This window comes from Lactuca sativa, chromosome 1 (genome assembly GCF_002870075.4).
Source record: "Lactuca sativa cultivar Salinas chromosome 1, Lsat_Salinas_v11, whole genome shotgun sequence".
Classification (NCBI taxonomy): Eukaryota; Viridiplantae; Streptophyta; class Magnoliopsida; order Asterales; family Asteraceae; genus Lactuca; species Lactuca sativa.
In genome coordinates, this window is record NC_056623.2 from 55,698,758 (window position 1) to 55,717,766 (window position 19,009).

The following is a 19,009-nucleotide window of genomic DNA, read 5'->3' on the forward strand; positions in this document are numbered from 1 at the left end:
GATCCCATCCTACATGCTCCCTCATGCGTCCTGCCGCATTTCCCGCAACGGCCGGGTCCTCCTTGGCCTTTCGGCCTCCCATCTGATCCTCTGGGCTTCTTTCCTGAAGCCCCAACCACCTGCCCCGCCTCTGCCTTCCTCTTCCGAATGTGCTCTAAATCAATCTCCCTTTCCCTCGCCCTGGCGATCATGGACTCCAGGGTAGGGCAAGCTGAAAAGCTGACATGCTCCCGGATGTCAGCCCATAGCAGATCATGATAACGGGTCCTCCTCATATCCTCGTCACCCGCATACTGGGGCACCAACAAGGCCCTCTCCCGGAACTTGGCGGTGATCTCCGCCGCAGTCTCCGTCGTCTGCCTCATATCCAAAAACTCCCTGGCCAACGGCTGAAGCTCGACAGCCGGTGCAAACTCTGCCCTGAACCTGGTTACAAAGTCCGACCGGGTCATAGTCTCGATAGCTGAGGCTCCCAGCGAGTCACCCACTGACTCCCACCAATCCCGGGGTCGGTCTCGTAAGCACCCTGCTGCATACCTCACCTTCGACCCCTCGGGGCAGAAGCTAGTCAACTGTGCAGTCTCGATGTCTGCAATCCATTGCCTGGCAGCAATGGGGTCTTTCACCCCATGGAAATCCGACGCACCACTGCCCCTGAAGTCCTTAAAGGACAGTGTGCAAGATCCTGACTGGCCAGATGCCATGTCGCTCCTGAACGCCCTGAGGCGATCCTCCATCAACTCGATGATCCCTTCCTTGATCGACCCGAAGATAATGGGAGTCGACTCAAGGATACCCCTGATGATCTCTGACGCGATGAACTCGCGTAGTCCCTCATCTACCGGCTCGGAACCTGATCCCGAACCTGACCCCTCTCCTGAACCGCCATCTACCGGCCTCGATCGAAGTACCACCATTCTGCAATACATAATAACACACATTAGTGATACTGATATTTCCTGAGGGATCACAACTACTTACAAGTTCCCTGGTCTTATCTTGGCCTTCCTTGGTTCGGGTACGGATCCTCTGCTTTCAGTATTACGGGCCCATACTACCTTCCACATCTATTCGTACCTTCTTCAAGGACTGCCTCGACTCCACCAGATCCCTTCCACTGTGGCTGATCACTACTATACTCATCCTAGGCTTGCCCTAGGGAAATCTCAGACTCCACCCTACCAGGTCCTCAGCTGCTGAAGGCCTCTTAGTAGTGCCAATTAACCATTACCTGAACACCATCACATGCGGTGAGGCTCGGATAATCCTTCGAGTAACAGGTTCACCCCTATAACGGTTAGACTCAAACGAGAGCTGCGCAATAGGGCCAAATCCAGCACTTTAAGATTATTCAACCCTGATCACATGTGACGTGACGTATTCACCTAATGGCTAACTCCCACCACTCAGAGTCCCACAAAGCACAAAGCAAGCAACATTCGAACTAAGGGAACAATCTCATTCAACTCTATCGGCTTATAGGAACTGTACTAGCATATAATGCTAAGCTCATACCATCAGGCATAACCTAATCAGGCTATCCTACTTGCTGTCTACCCAATACTAGCATGCAATTCTCATACAGCTGAACACATAAAGCAGGCACATAAGGCATCACTCCTAGATCCTTAGTCCTATTCTAGCATGCTGTCCTACAAAAGCTGATAAACATAACATAAACTTGTATGGGTACTTTGGGGAATACTTACTTGAGCTCGGCCGGTCGCGCACATCACACACTTCGTTCTTTCTCAAAACTCTTTTCTCAATTTTTGAAAACATTTTCTTTTAGAAAATCTTTTAATCCCTCGATTTGAGTTCAGACACCCCTGAAGGTGTGTCCGAATCCCTCAAACCAGGGCTCTGATACCAACTTGTAACGACCCAAAATTTCACGTCCAAAAATTTCGTTTATAAAACATTACATAGAAAACGTTAACAATTAAAACATTGTTTAGTTGAACCACTTCTCATCGAAAACCAAATTAAAACCACAACATTCGATCAATCAAAATATCAGAGTATCAATCCCAGAAAAAACTCATAACTGCGGAAAAAAGAGAGTGTGTGTGTGACTCGCCGAGTCTGTTCTTGATCTAAGGAGATTGTCTTGAACTCGCCGAGTCAGGGCATTGACTCGCCGAGTTCCTCCATAGATGAGTTCAGCTTCCGACTCACTGAGTCACACCCCGTGACTCACTGCTCACTCGACACTACGAAAAAGGGACAAACTCGGAGACTCGCGAACCGACTCGCCGAGTCAGATGAACGACTCGCCGAGTCGTCTCCATGCATTCACTATATATGCGATTTTGCTCGATTCCAGTCCATGCTATTTACAGATCTGGGTTCCTAGAGCATGAATGACACGTAAAGTTTCCAACTTTACGTGTAGATACTCACCAATGAGGGATTTAGGGCTCAAAATGCCTCAAAAGGATAGATCTAGGGTGAACAAGCAACATGGGTCCATAAAGGTAACAGATCTGAGCTCCTGGAGCTCAATCTTGCCTAGATCTAAAGGCCAATCAACTTATTACGACTTATATTGCACATACAAGCTTGGGGTTTGGCTCAAGAATGACTTAAATGAAGTAATAAGCATAAAACAGGGGGAAAACGGGTTATACCTCAAAGGAACTGCTGAGAGAGCACAAAGATGCTTGGATTCCTTCCCTTCCTCTTGATATACTCCCCTTTTGCTTCAAAACCTTCAAGAACACACAACAATTGCTTCAAACTCTCTATGAATAGCTTAGAACGAGGGTTGGAAGCTCTGGGGTGTGAATGGGGACTGGCTTGGGGCGGATATGTTGTTTAAATAGGGTGCAAACCCCTGAAACTTAGGGTTTCATCCAACAGCGGTGACTCGCCGAGTCACCAACTTAAACGTGTCCCGGGTCCCGTATCTACTCGGCGAGTCGGACCTATGACTCGTCGAGTCCAAGGCTACAAAAAAAAGAGAATACTCAAATAAGATTTACGTACCAGGAACCAGGTGCTACACACGTCAATGTGAGATCATAATCAACATTGAGGGTATCACGCGGGTTTTCATGGTTAAATGGAAATCCTATCCCACCTCTTCGTGCATTTTCAAGTTCTAGCTCCTATATTTTCTCCCTTGGACATAAATTGTTTGATATGGAATCCTCCTTGAAAAGAAAATGTCCTTGATGAGCATATCCTTCAATTCAATAATGTGTTAACGTTGAATAAGTTGTTATTCCGATAAACATGTAAAATTTTCAAATAAGGTTTCTTGCATCATTATACCTATGTCCTCGATGTTCCAAAGAATTTTTGTGAACATGTGAACATATGAAATGACATTTTAATTGAGTGAAATGTTTCACCAAAAGGTAAGGCAAGAGTGATTTGAAAATCTTCAAAACTTCCTAACTGCATTCGAATTGAAGAAAAAAGTAATGTATGTTATATGAGAGCTACAAAGACAAACTCGAGAATCCTAATGCCCTTGGCAAGAGTACTACAATATATCTTATGCTTGGATCTTTCGTTAGTTATTATGATTATTTCAACTTGAAACATTGATGGGATTCTTAAACCTTCTCTAAACTGAAGAAGCTGGAAAGGAATTAGATTTCTTATCTGATTCTAGTTATCGCCTTTCTAAATGTTCATAGAAAGAAGAGGAAACGTTCGAAACCAAAATGAAAAGGAACGACTTCGGCTGAAACTCACTATTATGAGGGAGTAGAATTGGTGTGTCCTCTATGATTCAAAAAAGGCAAGTTACAATTAATGCAATGGAAAATATCATTGGAAACAAAGTTTCCCTAAGTATTTTGAGATGGTGAAGTCAAATGTTTGACTCTACATCAAGTACTCGAATAATCAAACTCCAAATATATCATATTCATGGCTCCTTTATGCATGATGTGGTAATAATATTTGGATGCCATTTTAGGATCTATAGGAAAGAAGGAAGTTAAAAATCAAAATCTAAATCCAATCATGGGAATGGACAAATGTCGCATGTCTCGATGATTGATTATTTCGAGCTTGTGCTTAGTGGTGGAGTTAGGATAAAACTTGTTATTTGCTATTACTCTTCGGAGATGTTTTTAGAAACCAAAATTTCATTTTAAGCATTGCATAAACATAGATATCAATTTTTATTTGATAATGGAAAGGTGACGATTCTACTTTAATCTTCTTGAAATTGGCATTCATGAAATTGTAGTTTGTATATCTAATATTTGCAGTGATGACTTGAATATTGATACCTCTAATAGTTTAGATATGATCGTGCTTGTGGCATAATTTCCTTGGCCACATAAGTAAGAATCACATCATCAAGCTCCAATTGGACCGTATTTTGAAGCATTCGACTTTGGGTTGGATGATGTTGTTGGGTTTTAAGTACTATAACACTCCTATGGTACACATACAACCCTAATTCTTTGGATCTAAGTTTTCTCTAGTTATACATGCAACAAAAAATTATCCAAAGCATGAAACCTATCTAGCATACAAATTTGGTACATGAATCATAAAACTAGTTAGAAGAATACCTCTTATTTGTAGCATGTAGTTGTTGGCCTTTCAAGAGCTTACTCAAGTGTGATGCCTCAAACAAGTTACAAACACGATGAACAAATAAAGGACTTTGAGAGAGAGGCTAGAACCACCAAAATCGGCTAGGGTTCTCTTTGAACCCTTGGGGGTAGTGAATTTGGAGCAAAGGGGTTACTTTTATAGTGTGAAATTCCTAGGGTTTCAACTTGTAAACCCTAATTCATTCCTTGGGCCTTTAATCCAATAATCCATATGATAAGCCTTATGGACTAACACTTCATGGACTCTCACATAAAATTAGTCCATCATTAATAAATCATGGATCATTGGCTTAAACTATATGTATTATTGATTTACTTAATCAATCCCTTTAATTTAATTAATCTCTTTTGATCACTAAATTAATTCCAAATTAATTCTTGACTAATATTAATTAAATAATATGATTTCTCAATTAATATATTATATTTATAATATATTAATAAATCATAAATAACCTCTTTCTCAAATATACATCTTATCAAAGTGTTCTGGTGAAGGCAACCCGAAATGGACCATGCTATTCTCGGGTCAAGTACATACCAATTATAGTTATGGGCTTAGACACGTAATCCAACAGATGTATGCAAGTTTTGTATTTTGGCAATATGAATTTTTCACCATTCGCATGGGCATGCAATGTCTGACATCCCCAATTTTTTTTGGCTAGAAATGACCATTTTATTTATGCTTATTTTAAAACAGATTTTATTGTAAATGCACAATTTGTCCCATAAAAATTATTGTTAAAGAAATATTTTTATTTGATTATTATAACATTTTGGATGTCATAACTGATACAAGAAACATAAGCATAAACGTAATCATTAAATGCCTTACAATAACTCATTGTACTAATGGGCTATACCATTTGAATCTCTAAGTGGATTATACCTTTGCACCGATACCAGTAATACAAAGAAACTGAGTGGGTCAGGTTTGGGATCCTGGTGAGCACATAGGGTTTCCAACCCACAATATTATTATTATATTGTTTTAAGTATATATAACAAACAAATTAATCTCGATTACCCATTTCTGTTATTCTCACTCTTCGATCCTTAAATGACAATCTCAAGGGCCCTATCCTAGAGGATTCTATAACAATACGGTAGACAATATTTCCTCGGGGATTCCTTAGCAATACATGTCAGTAACGAAACTATGAGTTCAAACCTTGAATTAATCTAACGTCAATGATTTCTTGTAATAAAAGATCCAGTCAAGTCTACATAAATCAGTCAAGCCTTGTAGTGAATAACTCAAAAAAGTTCTCAGGATATTTAATATAAAGTATGAACAGTGAAAAGTAAATAAGAAAAGAACAATGTTAAATAGAAATGATTGACCGTATAATTATTTGATTTGATAGAAGTGAAGTTGTTCAAAAATATATGAACTATTACAATGGTTAACACTCCTTTTATAACCAAAGGAGTTACTAAAGGCAAATACTAGAAAAGTGTGCATGGACTGAAGGTCAACAGCCAGATTTATTGATCTTGTCGGTTGTACGACAGTACATTACAAACATTATACAACAAACTAGTACTTTTACTTCTGTCAGAACACATTGAATAAATTTTGAAGCAACAACTTCTCGGAAGTCTATACACCTTGGAAAAACATTCATCTCAGAGTTTATACTACTTTGGAAATGCACAAAATATTGGATTAACTAAGGGGCACTTTCATGTACTAATAATCTCCCCTAAGTGTCCTTATCTACCCTTAGCAATCATACTTTGATTCTTCAAAGGAAAAGAAGTAAGCTTTCTACTACCAACTTCATACTTCAATGTACCACTTGAGTGATCAACAAACTCTTTCTTGATTTCTTCAGAAGTTGTGGTCTTATTCGTTTTGGAGATGAATCTATGAGGAATTCTGGTAGGAATAAGATGCTTGTATATTACACAGATTCCTTCTTGCATAAGCTTTTCTTCAGGTAAACGAATACAAGCTCAGGATCTCTAATAGAGTCTTTATCAAGGAGATTAACTCCATCAAGATCTGTAGAGAGAACAATGAGAATTTTATCAGTTCAAAATAGATGAGAGAATTCCACATTTGATGTTCTGAACTCAGAAACATAGTCTTTCAACCACTAAGAGTTTAGTTGTATGCTCCTGTGCTGAACTCAGAGGTTTGTCGGTATTTCAGGTGAGCTGCAATGACAAGAATTTCATTCGGATTTATCGCAGCGAAATCAACATCTGAGATCTTGATCTTTTATTGAGTGTTCTGAAAGATGTAGTAGTAGTTGTAGAAAATACATTCTAGATTGAATTTTCCGAGAATCTTTGTTTCGAAACCACTAAAATTGGTGACTCTGAACATTGACGAAGTTTTGTCTTGAGGAAGTGCGTTGGTGGGGTAGAATGTGTTCAATCTTTCTCTCTCAGTTTGGACGAGAGTCTCTTTGTCATCAAGTAGGTTAAGATGAGCAAACTTGACATAGAACTTCCCATGAGGGGAAATGGGAAGATCTATTTGATCAAAGTCGTTTTTCGAAAGAGCATAGCTTTTGTAAGGAACAAAGTGATCATCATAGATCATTCCTTGAGGATAGTAAGGATGGATAACAGAGAAGGGATTTGGATTATCCTTCATAGTTTGAATTCTAAGGCTCTCTTCTATTGCTCTGTCAATTTCATTCAACGGCCAACCTTCTTTCTTTTTCAACGTCTTCGTAGATTGATTCTTATGAAAGAGATTCCCTTGACTTTATCTTTCACATGGGCATTCAGAGTGGTGGTGGAAGAGATGATTTATTGACCAACAGGAGTGATGAAAACTTTCGACGAAGGAGGAATCACAGGCTCATTAGGTAAGTCATCTGTTTTCTTGATTGGATAACATTCATCAATAGGAAAAAATATCTGAGCATGACTGGGAGGAAGCATTAGCTGAGTAGCTCAGAACACATCAACAGTCAACTTAGTTTTCAACTTCGCCATTTCACAGCTACATTGGAATGCTTTAGAGAGATTTGATGGCCAAAAAATAGAGGACCATTTTTTCTTCTCCTCTTACAAGAGGTTTTTGATGACAAATGGTTGATCGTTAATGGCTCGGAGTCCTAAAATTGTATTGCTCACTAGGTTATTTTCATCAAACTCATCTTCATCAACTCATTTTCAACAAACTAATCTTCAACGTCATCAATTTCTTCACCCGTTGTCTTATCTCGAAGTTGGAATTTGGAGATTGGTTTCCATATAGTCACCATTTACCCCTTTTGCATGGGAAGGTCCTACTTCTGATGCAAGCAATGCATCAGGCTTCAAATCATCAAACTTTTCAAACACATATTGGAAGCTCATATTGATTTGCATGGTGAGCTTGTCATATGCATTAACTGTTGGAGCTTAGGATTTTAGGGTGTCAAGAGTTTCTTCCATGGTCAATAGAACTTTGTTGAAATTGTGATTCGGAGTTTCCACAAAGTGTTGTGTAGAACGAATGACCTTGATCAGAACCGCTGGCATTATCATATTCGTTCCATATTTTTATTTAATCCTCTTCTACAATAATTGAATTTGTTTTTCATGTTGAACATAGGTTTGCTTGATGAGTTCGTTCGTAGTAGAGATTATGCTTTCATGAATCTTGAGCATTGTAGGGATAATGGAGATGTAATGGTTAAGTTGTCTTTGTATATTTCATTAGCTTCTTCCTAGGCGCGCTTCAACGAAGAAAGATAGGTTGATAAAATTGATTAGCTCTGTCAAGTTCCAAGGGAGTAGCAGACTTGATCTCAGAAAGAGATTTGGTCACCAAATCTATTTTAAATTCAAGTGATTTGACCTTGGTATTGACATTGTTGACTTTCGAATTGACTTTGTCAACGTTGTCATAGAGTTCCAAGAGAGCGAAAGGATCAACAACTTGTTCATGGGAGGATCCTGTGTCTGAGATAAAGTCATCAGATCTTTGATCACCATCAGATTCTATAACATCCATAGTTCCATTGTATTGATCACCTTAAGTTTGATTGCCTTGATCGCCACCCTTATCCTCAATGTTCAATTCGTTCAAGGAAGAGGATAATCTGAAGTCATTTTGAACTTTGGATGTGGATGGTATCAAAAAAGGAAACATTATTTGTGAGGGAAGAGCAACAATTATGGTAGAATCATCTTCGAACATAACTTCAACTTCGTCTTGCACAGGAGGACTGTTCCAAGGAGGTTCTTCCGGAGTGAAAGTATAACTAGGTACATCTTCAATTAGAGTATTCTTAGCATTGTTGGTCGATGGATCATCCATGTTAGCAGGAACCAAGGTTGTAAAAATCGTTCGACGGTAGCTCGACGGTCGACTGGTGTTAAGGGTGTAACACCCTAAAGTTTGGAAAATCAAGAAAAGAAATAAGACCTCAATTTTAAGGGGAGACTCGGTGAGTCCATGGAGGGACTCAGCGAGTCCGAGCGGGAACCGGGTTGAGGTATAAGCGACCGACTCGGCGAGTAGGCCAAGGTGACTCGGCGAGTCTGGTCTGAACAAGGAAAACCCTAAATCCGGGACTTGGAGCCTATTTAAACGTCTCATTCTCCTCCTTAGGGTTCCTTTATTGCCTCTCTACCCCAGAACACCAAACCCTAGCCACCATATCCGTTTTTGAGCTAGATCTTGCCTTGAAGAGTGCACTAAAGCTTGGAAAAGGAAGAAAGGCCTTGGAGGTGCAAGAAGGGACTGTAGATCCGGGATTGAGAAGACATTTCAGACCAATTGGAGGTAATAAGCCGTTGCTTGGAATCCCTTTGCACCTAGATCTATTCTCATGTGTGAGTTTTGGACATTTTTGGCATGATAAGTAACCACTTCGAGTTAGAGGTCCAGATCTGAGGTTGCTACCTCAGATCCATGCTTGTTTTGGTCTAGAATCCCCTAAAGTATCAGCCCTTGGTAAGTTGAAGAAGTATGTTTGCCATAAACCCTAGTTTGAATGTGTTTTGAGCCTAGATCTCTTGATCTACACGTAAAGTTTGCCACTTTACGTGGGGGATAGGCCTTAGAAGTATGGATCTACGAGTTGGAAGCCCTGTTTGGCTCGAAAAGCCACTGCATGGATTAAGGATTGAATAGACTCGGCGAGTCCTTCGAGTGGACTCGGCGAGTAGCATGAAGATGATGAGGAACTCGACGAGTGGGATGAACAACTCGTCGAGTCGGATGAAGTTAGGCATGAACTCGGCGAGTTGGAAGAACAACTCGACGAGTTGGTTGAAGATTGCCTTGGACTCAGCGAGTCTATTAGTGGACTCGGCGAGTCAGGTCGCGAAGCCCCAACACTTCGAGTTGAGACTCGAATTAGTGAGTCGGGTGGTGACTCAGTGAGTTGGACAGGACAGGACTTGGAACTAGTTGGACCCGGCGAGTCATAGACTGACTCGACGAGTTGAGTCACGAATAAGAAAGACCCTATGCATATGAACTCGGCGAGTCACTAGGAAGACTCGGCGAGTAGGGTTGACCTGGAAGTTTGACTTTGATCAGGATTTTGACTTTGACCAGAGTTGACTTAGTTGGCTGTCAGGCTAAGTGTCATATTGATATTGATAGCTCGGAGAGCTAGAGGAGCAGCAACTCAGTGGATCGACGAGTAGCAGCCAGAGGTTTATCAGTAGAGCTCAGCAGTTCAGGTGAGTTTTCTACCAGTAGGAACGGGTCTAAGGCCACAATGCCGGCCCGTTTAGCTAGCAGTAGTATCCGGATTTTGATCCGATACAGTAGTTAGCATGTTTGATGCCTTCGTGGCTCAGACAGGATTTATGTGTATTCATTCTAGTAGATATGTTTATGATATGTTCAGTCAGCTTCGGACTTCGGTCCGATGTAGGGGACAAGGTCCCAATCAGCTTTGGACTTCGGTCCAATGTAGTAGTTAGTATGTTTAATGCCTTCGTGGCTCAGACAGGATTTATGTGTTTATGCTAGTTGATATGTTTATGCTATGTTCAGTCAGCTTCGGACTTCGGTCTGATGTAGGGGACAAGGTCCCAGTCAGCTTCGGACATCGGTCCGATGTAGGGGACAAGGTCCCAGTCAGCTTCGGACATCGGTCCGATGTAGGGGACAAGGTCCCAGTCAGCTTCGGACTTCGATCTGATGTAGGGGACAAGGTCCCAGTCAGCTTCGGACTTCGGTCCGATGTAGGGGACAAGGTCCCAGTCAGCTTCGGACTTCGGTCTGATGTAGGGGACAAGGTCCCAGTCAGCTTCGGACTTCGGTCCGATGTAGGGGGCAAGGCCCCAGTTAGTACGGACTTCGGTCCGATGCAGTGGGCAAGGCTCAGTATGTGCTTTATATGTTATTGTGTGGTATGTGGTAGATTGAGGGAACTCACTAAGCTTCGTGCTTACGGTTTTCAGTTTTGGTTTCAGGTACTCGGTTTTCAAAAGAGGAGCTCGGGAAGATTGCAGTGCACACACCATAGTTAGTTAGCCTGGGAACGTTTGACTCTGATAATGATGTTATGACTTATGATGCGATTTTTATAAATATGATTTTAGTAATGTTTTAAAAGAAATTTTTAGTCGTGATTTTTGGGTCGTTACAAAGGGATTAATCGGTCTTGGCGGGGATTAATCGAAGATTAATCGGGGACCATAGATTATTAATAAAATATTAAAATTAATTAAATATTAATATATCTTAAAAAAAACAAGTACTTCAAAATTAGAAAATAAGAAAAATTGTAATTTGGAAATTTGGAAATACGAAAATATGAACATTTTGGTATAATATTTGAAAATTTGAAATTTGAAAATTTTAGAGTAAAAAAGGAAAGTTGGTTTTTTGAATTTTTTTAAAATTTTTTGACCTTTTTTTTTTTAAAATTTTTTTACTTTTTTTGACTTTTGTTGACCGATTAATCCCGCCAAGGCGGATTAATCCCGCCAGACCTGATTAATCCTAAATTTCCAATTAATGCCTTAATCCTCGACGGTTGGAGAACGCCAAGCGATTAATCCACGATTAATCCCGATTTTTGCAACCATGGCAGGAACATCATCGATATTTGGCTTGGTTGAATCAGGAAAAGAGCATCAACATCAGAACCGGTGGGGCGCGTCATTGTGAGCTTGTTGTGAAGTTCTCGAGTTCTCATTTCGAAAAACACAAACTTTATTTAATCTCTTCTTAGATATGGGCGCTTGAGTTGAGACTTGTCAAGAACTTCATTCCTTTCCTTAGAAGTGATACCCGAGCTTCCTTTATCCGTGGTGGATATCGACTCAGTTGTGGCTTTCGAGGTTGGAGGGATAACCCATATTTAAGAAATATTAGAACCTACGGCATGGTCCACATATTGTGCTTGTGTAGAATAGCAAACGGGGTTTGAAGTGACTCGTGAGTTTGTCCCAGGGGGATCCAAGGGACTTTTTTCAATACCGACACCAACCTTTTGAGAGGATGGGGTAGATTATGTGCCAACTCCCTATGAGTGTGTACTTGTGATTTTGAAACTTTGATGGGTGCATCAAAAGAGTAGGAAGGTGGGTAGGCAGAGACCTAGAATCAGGACCGAAACCAATATATGAATCCTTTTGAGAGGATTCACCGGTCTTGGCTCTCTTTTTGGCTTTAAATTTAGAGGGTGATTCTTTCCTTTCTTGGCAATATTTTCTATCTATATCATGATGTGGAAGCTCTATTCACTTTCGATGGCTACTCATTCGAGACCAGGGTAGGATTTAGCAGGTCAGCTAAAACTGAGGTCTCAATATGGAATTTTTTGAGGTGAATCAGAAGGAACCACATCAAGCATATGTTGAGGAAGACGTTGAACATGTCCAAAAGATGATTGATTTGGCAACCTGTAAGCTTTAAAAGCTTTGAAACTACAATATACCCCATAGATGTCCGAGGAGAGTGGGATGACTTGTTGTCGTTCAGAATATATCTACTACAGAGTCAAATCCCAAAATATCAGACTTGAGATTTCGTTCACCTTGCTTCAATTAGTGAACTTCACAAAGTATTGCCATAAGACTTCCGATAGAACTACGACGTTTGATCAACCAATGAAGATGCTGTAAACCACATATAATCAATCTTTGCTCTTTGTATCAGCGCCACCATGTTTTCTAGACAAGCGTCTCAAAATCATGTGCATTAGTATTGTCCTAATGTCAGGAACAACTGATTTAGAATTAACTGCTTAGGTTAGAAAAACCAAGTCACATCGAAGTGTGCAATGAGGACACCCAACACAGAAACAGGTTAGAATTAATTGCTTAGGTTAGAAAAACCTTCCTGTGTGACATTTAATCCCATGAGATGAGATTTTTATTGGTTTTAAAAAGGGAAGCTATCGATTCAAATTCAGAAAACACTCAATGATTTATTGGAATGTGTTCCAGATGATGTTTATCGGGATTATAGGATAATAACCATTGGGTAAACATGTTGGCATTTCTAAAAAAGGTTAATGAAATCCTTAAAATCATGTTTATTATTTATAAAGGAGGAATAGAAGAATAGAATAATTCCAAGATGACTTGACATAAGATGCTTCCGAGAATTGTAAAAATTAATCACTAATGTTTGATATTAGTCCGAGAAGTATCACAACTTCAAGAATGGATATTAGAAAGAAAAGTTACATGGAAGATCATAGCCAAACATTTGAAAGAGATTTGAGAGTTTCCAAGGGCTAAAGGATTAGAAGTTGGAAAGTAAATGAATCTAAATCACTTTACCAACTCGGATTTTAAATTATGAGGTAGATCTAACATGGAGATTAAAAAAGGTGAAATTTTCAGAAGCTAAAATTTCTCAGGATCTTTGACAAGGAGATTCCGGACTGATTTTACAATGAAGAGGCAACCTGAAAAAACTTAAGACTGGAAGAAAGTTAGATAAAAAAAATATATTGATCCATTATTTTTCGAAAAGAAACAATTCCGAAGTAAAAAATCTTTAGCTCGGAGTTATTTAACTTTCCAATGTTTCCATCAAAGAGTACAGACTTCTTGGAAGAATTCAGGACGCATCATCATTCCTTTTTTGTTTAGAAAACTATTGAATTTAGTTTCGTATAATGTCTTAGTAATGACATCAACAATTTCATCATCATATGGAACAAAAATGAGCTCAATGTTACCTTTTAGGACATGATCTTTAATGAAATGGTACGAATATCAATGTGTTTGGTCATAGAGTGCTGAATCGGATTATGAGAGATAACGATAACACTTTGAGAATCATATGTTAAAATCGGCAACCATAGTCTAACAGTTGAGATTTCATCCATAGAACATGAGTGGTACAGCTCGCAGCAACACTTTATTCCGCTTTGGCCATTGAGAGTGCTATGTAGTTTTGTTTTTTGGATGACAAACTAACCAATCTTCCACCCAAAATTGACAACCACCGAATGTGGTTTTCTAATCAAGTTGAAGTCATCTATAATTTGAGTCCAAATAAGCTTGCAATAAGAAGCTTTTATTTGATGGGTACCAAATTTTGAGGCGTTTTGTTCCTTTGAGATATGAGAAGATTTGTTTCACAGCCAAGAGGTGAGACATATTTGGATTAACCTAGAATCTAGCACATAGACATGTAGAAAACATGATGTCAAGTCGATGTGCAGTTAGGTATAGTAGCAATCCAGTCATTCCCCTATACCTCTTCTGATCAACAACTACACCAGATAGGTCTGAGAAGGTCTTGTGTGCGAAGCCCGTGGGAACTTTTGCAAATGCACAGAAGTCCATTTGGTATTTGTTTAGAAGTTCGAAAATGTATTTCTCTAGCTGAATAAAGATTCATAAATTAGTATGTTTAACTTGCAATTAATCTGAGAAAGAAACTTAACTCACGATTCATACTCATCTAGAATCGACTAGCCATCAGCTTGGAGAAGTCAACAACCATCATCAGATCAGTTGATCAAAAGATGATGTCATGTAAATATATTTTAAGTCACATGAGATTTTTCTCGTTTGATCTTCGGAACCAAAATACTTCAGAAAACAAGTCAAAGTTTTGTACCATGCACAAGGAGCTTTCTTGAGGCTATAAACAACTTTCTAGAGTTTATAGCAATAGTTCGAATATGATAAATTCACAAGTCAGAGGCTATGTAAGACATAATTCACTATCAAGTTAACCATTGAGGAATGCACACTTTACGTCCATTTGATAAACTTTAAAACCCTTATAAGCAACGTATGCGAGAAAGATTCAGATATCTTCAAGACGAACAACATGTGCAAAAGTCTCATCCTAATCAACACCTTCAATTTGAGTGATTCCTTTAGCCATAAATCTTGCATTGTTTCGGATTATGACTCGAGTTTTTTTTTTTTTCAGAAAACCCATCGAGTTCCAACATTTGGGTGATCTAGAGGAGGAGGGACAAGTGTTCACACTTGATTTCTATCGAACTCTGCTGCTGTAATCCAATAAGAATGTTCTAGAGCTTCTTTGATGGATTTTGGTTCAACCATTGATATGAATGCTGAGAAGTGACATTCATTTTTAATATTAATAGTAGAGTGAGTTTGAACTCCGACTTTCAAATTTCGGATAACATGATACAAAGGATGATCCTTTGTCTAGATATGCAATATCAGAAGTTTTTGGGCAGTAGATGATCCGATATCAAAAATAAGGTTGTGTTGCTCCCTTTGAACTGTTTGAATTTGACGATGATGCTCCCCCCTGAACTTCTGAACCGGATATATCTACATCGTCATCATTCGGAAAGTCAAAGAAGTTGGCATCGTCTTCAAGGTTGTTTGGAATCGGATTAGTTTTGGCAAATTTATCTGCTGCATCTTGGAATCCATAAACATTTGATTTGATGGTTGGATTAATTTCTTGTTCTTGAGGAATGGAAGCAAAGGTATTCTACCACTTAACCTGATATGGGAATACTTCAAAATCAAATGGTGGAAATTTTGGGGTTGTACCAGATATGTTTTGAGAAAATAGGAGGATTTTCTGTTGAAGACAGTCTTGATTGAGATTCTGAGTCAAGAGTTGTTTCTATATGTCCGAACAGGATTTCAGAATCGAATTCATAGATATCTTGAGGACTTAGAGACCCAAGAGGTGGAGCATCAGACTCCAGGACGTGTGTTTATTAGATGCATTTTATGTGCATCTTTTAGCACAATTTCCTTGGTATTTCATTATAAAAGCTAACTAACTCCCGATTATTCTTATGTATTTTGTGTTTCATGATTATTTTGTAGAATGCCCGCACTGCTCACATTTTTTATGACTTTTCAGGGAAATTTAGAGCACATGGATGAGTACGTGAGTTTAGTCGATGCTTTGGAGCTTAACTGGAGTCTAGACCAAGGAAGGATGCCGATGAATGATCAAGAATAGCTTGGAAGGAGGAACGACGATCGAAAAGAGACAAAGTTGAGTGCATGCAATCGCATACCCAATACATGCGGTCGCAACTTTACCGATGCGATCACATCTTTGGTTGCAGCTTCTCTTCGTAGTCTTTTTGTGCCAAAAAATCACCAGGGTGAGAGAAGTTGATACATGCGATCGCAACAATAGTACATGCGATCGCAACTAGGCTAAAATGCATCAAAATGGTAATGTACTTCATTTAAAAGGCTCAGGGCACATTTTCGTTGATACATGCGATCAAAACTTGCATAAATGCGATCGCATGCACGACGTTTTTACTACTAGACGTATAAAAAGATCCCCACACTCATCCAGTAACCCTAATTGGTGATTCCTGATGATTCTAAGGCGATTTTCAGAGGGTTTCAAGTGAAGAACGCAAATCTAAAGGAGACTATTCAATTTTTTTCATTGTTTAGTAAGATTTATCATTTAGACTCTATTTTCTATTGTTTGTAATCTGTTTTTAGCCGTGTCAAGCTAAAAACTCAGATTTCAGTTTCACAAGACAAAACCTTTTTGTATGATTAATCATTAGGCACTATGTTTGACTGTGAATACTGTTTAGTTTGATCAATTATGTGTTTAATTGAGTGTTTGATTTTGATTTCAATTTCTGTTGGCCACTTGAATTGTTTGTGAATCATTCTAGTTATCTAATTGTTTAGATTCGTAATTGTGTAGAGTAATTGGTAAAAAGTAACATATATTAGATTAATTATATGACTAGGGTTAACTCTAATACGAAATGATCAAACAAGTTTTAACGCCTCTGAGCCTATGAGAGGTATTGGACTTTACTGGGAAATTACACTGTGTTTAATGCAACTTTTCTTTGTTAATCAAGAGCTTGTTTGGTTAATTTGGTAAAAAGTTAGATTTAATTCAGAGAACTTATTTTGATTAAATGATTTTTGTATAAAGGTCGTTAGAGCTTGTTAATGAACTTTAGTACCGGTTTAAACAAGTGCATAATCAAATATTGTATTGAAGGTTAATTATATGATCAGGGGAGTCACCATGAAACTGGAATTGCTTTCTCTTATTTGAACTTTCACCACTTTAAATTTAGTTATTCTTTTATGATTTTAGATTTCTATTAGCTCAATTTTCAAGATTAAACACCCATTTTATATGTTTTATGCACTTATCAATAATTAGTTCATACCATATGAAAAGAGGTGTAAACTTTAGGACGCGTCCCTAAGGATCCGACCCTGCTTACCCATACTACCTGTTAGTGCAAAAGAGCAGTCTATTTATACTTTTATTTGTTTAAATCGTGCACGAAAGCGGTTTTAAAAAATTGGTGTCATTTTTGGGGACACGATAAACACTAATAGTTTTATGCCAAAATCTTCATGTACAGGTGATCTAATTTTTGATCCAGAGATTGAGAAGACTGCTAGGAAGCTAAAGAAGGAGGAAAAACTTCAGAAGCAACAAGCAGGAACCTCAGCCTCCTCCTCCTTCACATTATAAAACACCCACACCATAAGGCACTCCCTTATGGAACAAACCTGAAGCCTCATTTCAACCTTTTCCAAAAGCACCACCTACCTCACCCATTAACAGCCCGTTCGAAACATACTCATCATCATCTTCAAACAAACCCGAACTCACAGATTCTTTTGAAACCGAAATAGAATCCATCATGATTGAAAATGGAGTTGATGCTGAAAGGACTCTTCGCGAATGGGCAACACAAGAGGTTACCCAGCAACCTCTGTATATCACCTTTCCAGAAGCTCAAAACTTTGAGCTCAAATCCGGTTTAATGCATCTGCTGCCCCCATTCCGAGGCCTTGAGAATGAAAAACCTCACAAATTTCTCAAGGAATTCCATGTCGTTTGTTCTAGAATGAAACCCCATGCAGTTATTGAAGACCCGATCAAATTAAGGGCATTTCCTTTTCAGTTCAAGATGCAGCAAAGGAGTGGTTATATGACCTCCCATCTGGTTCAATAACAAGCTGGAATGAACTCGCCAAACTTTTTCTAGAGATATATTTTCCTGAGGAAAAAGTGTCAAACCTGTGCAGAGAGATTCTTGGTATAAAGGAAGGCAAAGAGAGGCTCTCCACACTTATTGGGAGCGGTTCAAGAAGTTGTTGGTCCGATGCCCTCAATATGGCATTAGTGATTATCAGTTGTACCAGTGTTTTCTGCGAAGGCTTGATACCCTTGGAGAGGCAACTTATAAATGCATCAAGTGGAGGTTCACTTTTAGATATGACACTAAAAGAGATCGAACATTGATTGAAAAGCTGGCAATTGAATCTAAGCATTCAGCAACTGTAGAAGAATGGTACCTGGACCAGCCAAGAGGAGTCAAAAAAATAAGTAATGCCCACATGGAATCCCCGATTTCAGAATTGACAAAGGCTTTCCTTATGTTGACAAAAGAAAAAGGTATTGAATCAAAAGTCAAACCTTGTGGGATCTTATGCAAAACTAGGCATCCAACTGACATGTTCCCACTACTTCAAGAAGACACTAAATCTATTCAAGGTATGGGAGGATTTCAGCAAAAGCCGTTTGATCAGTATTGCAACAACCAAGCTTGGGGAGGGCCTCAAAATAACAGTTTCCAGCCAAGTTCTCAACAGAACTTTCAACAAAGAAACCAATACCAAGTTCCACCTCGATTTCAACAACCTTTCCAGAAAAATCATCACCAAAGCAACTTTTCAGCAACCACCTGTTCAGTCACAAGCTAGTAGTTCCAACATGTATTTGGAAGACATAGTTAAAAGTCTTGCTACGAGTACCCAAGCTTTCCCGATTGAAACAAAGTCTAGCATCAAAAATATGGAGCAACAGGTATCACAACTCGTGAACTCCATGAGCAAACTAGAAGTACAAACGTAAGGAAAATTCCCATCTCAGATTGAGGAAAACCTGAAGCACAATGCTTGTGTTGTCACTCTTAGAAGTGGTAAAATTACAGAAGACCAGATTGGCAAGAAGATGGGGGGAAAAAGAGATCATGGTTTAGCAAGAATCTAAGGCAATTGAAGAGGTGCAGAAAAAAGATAGA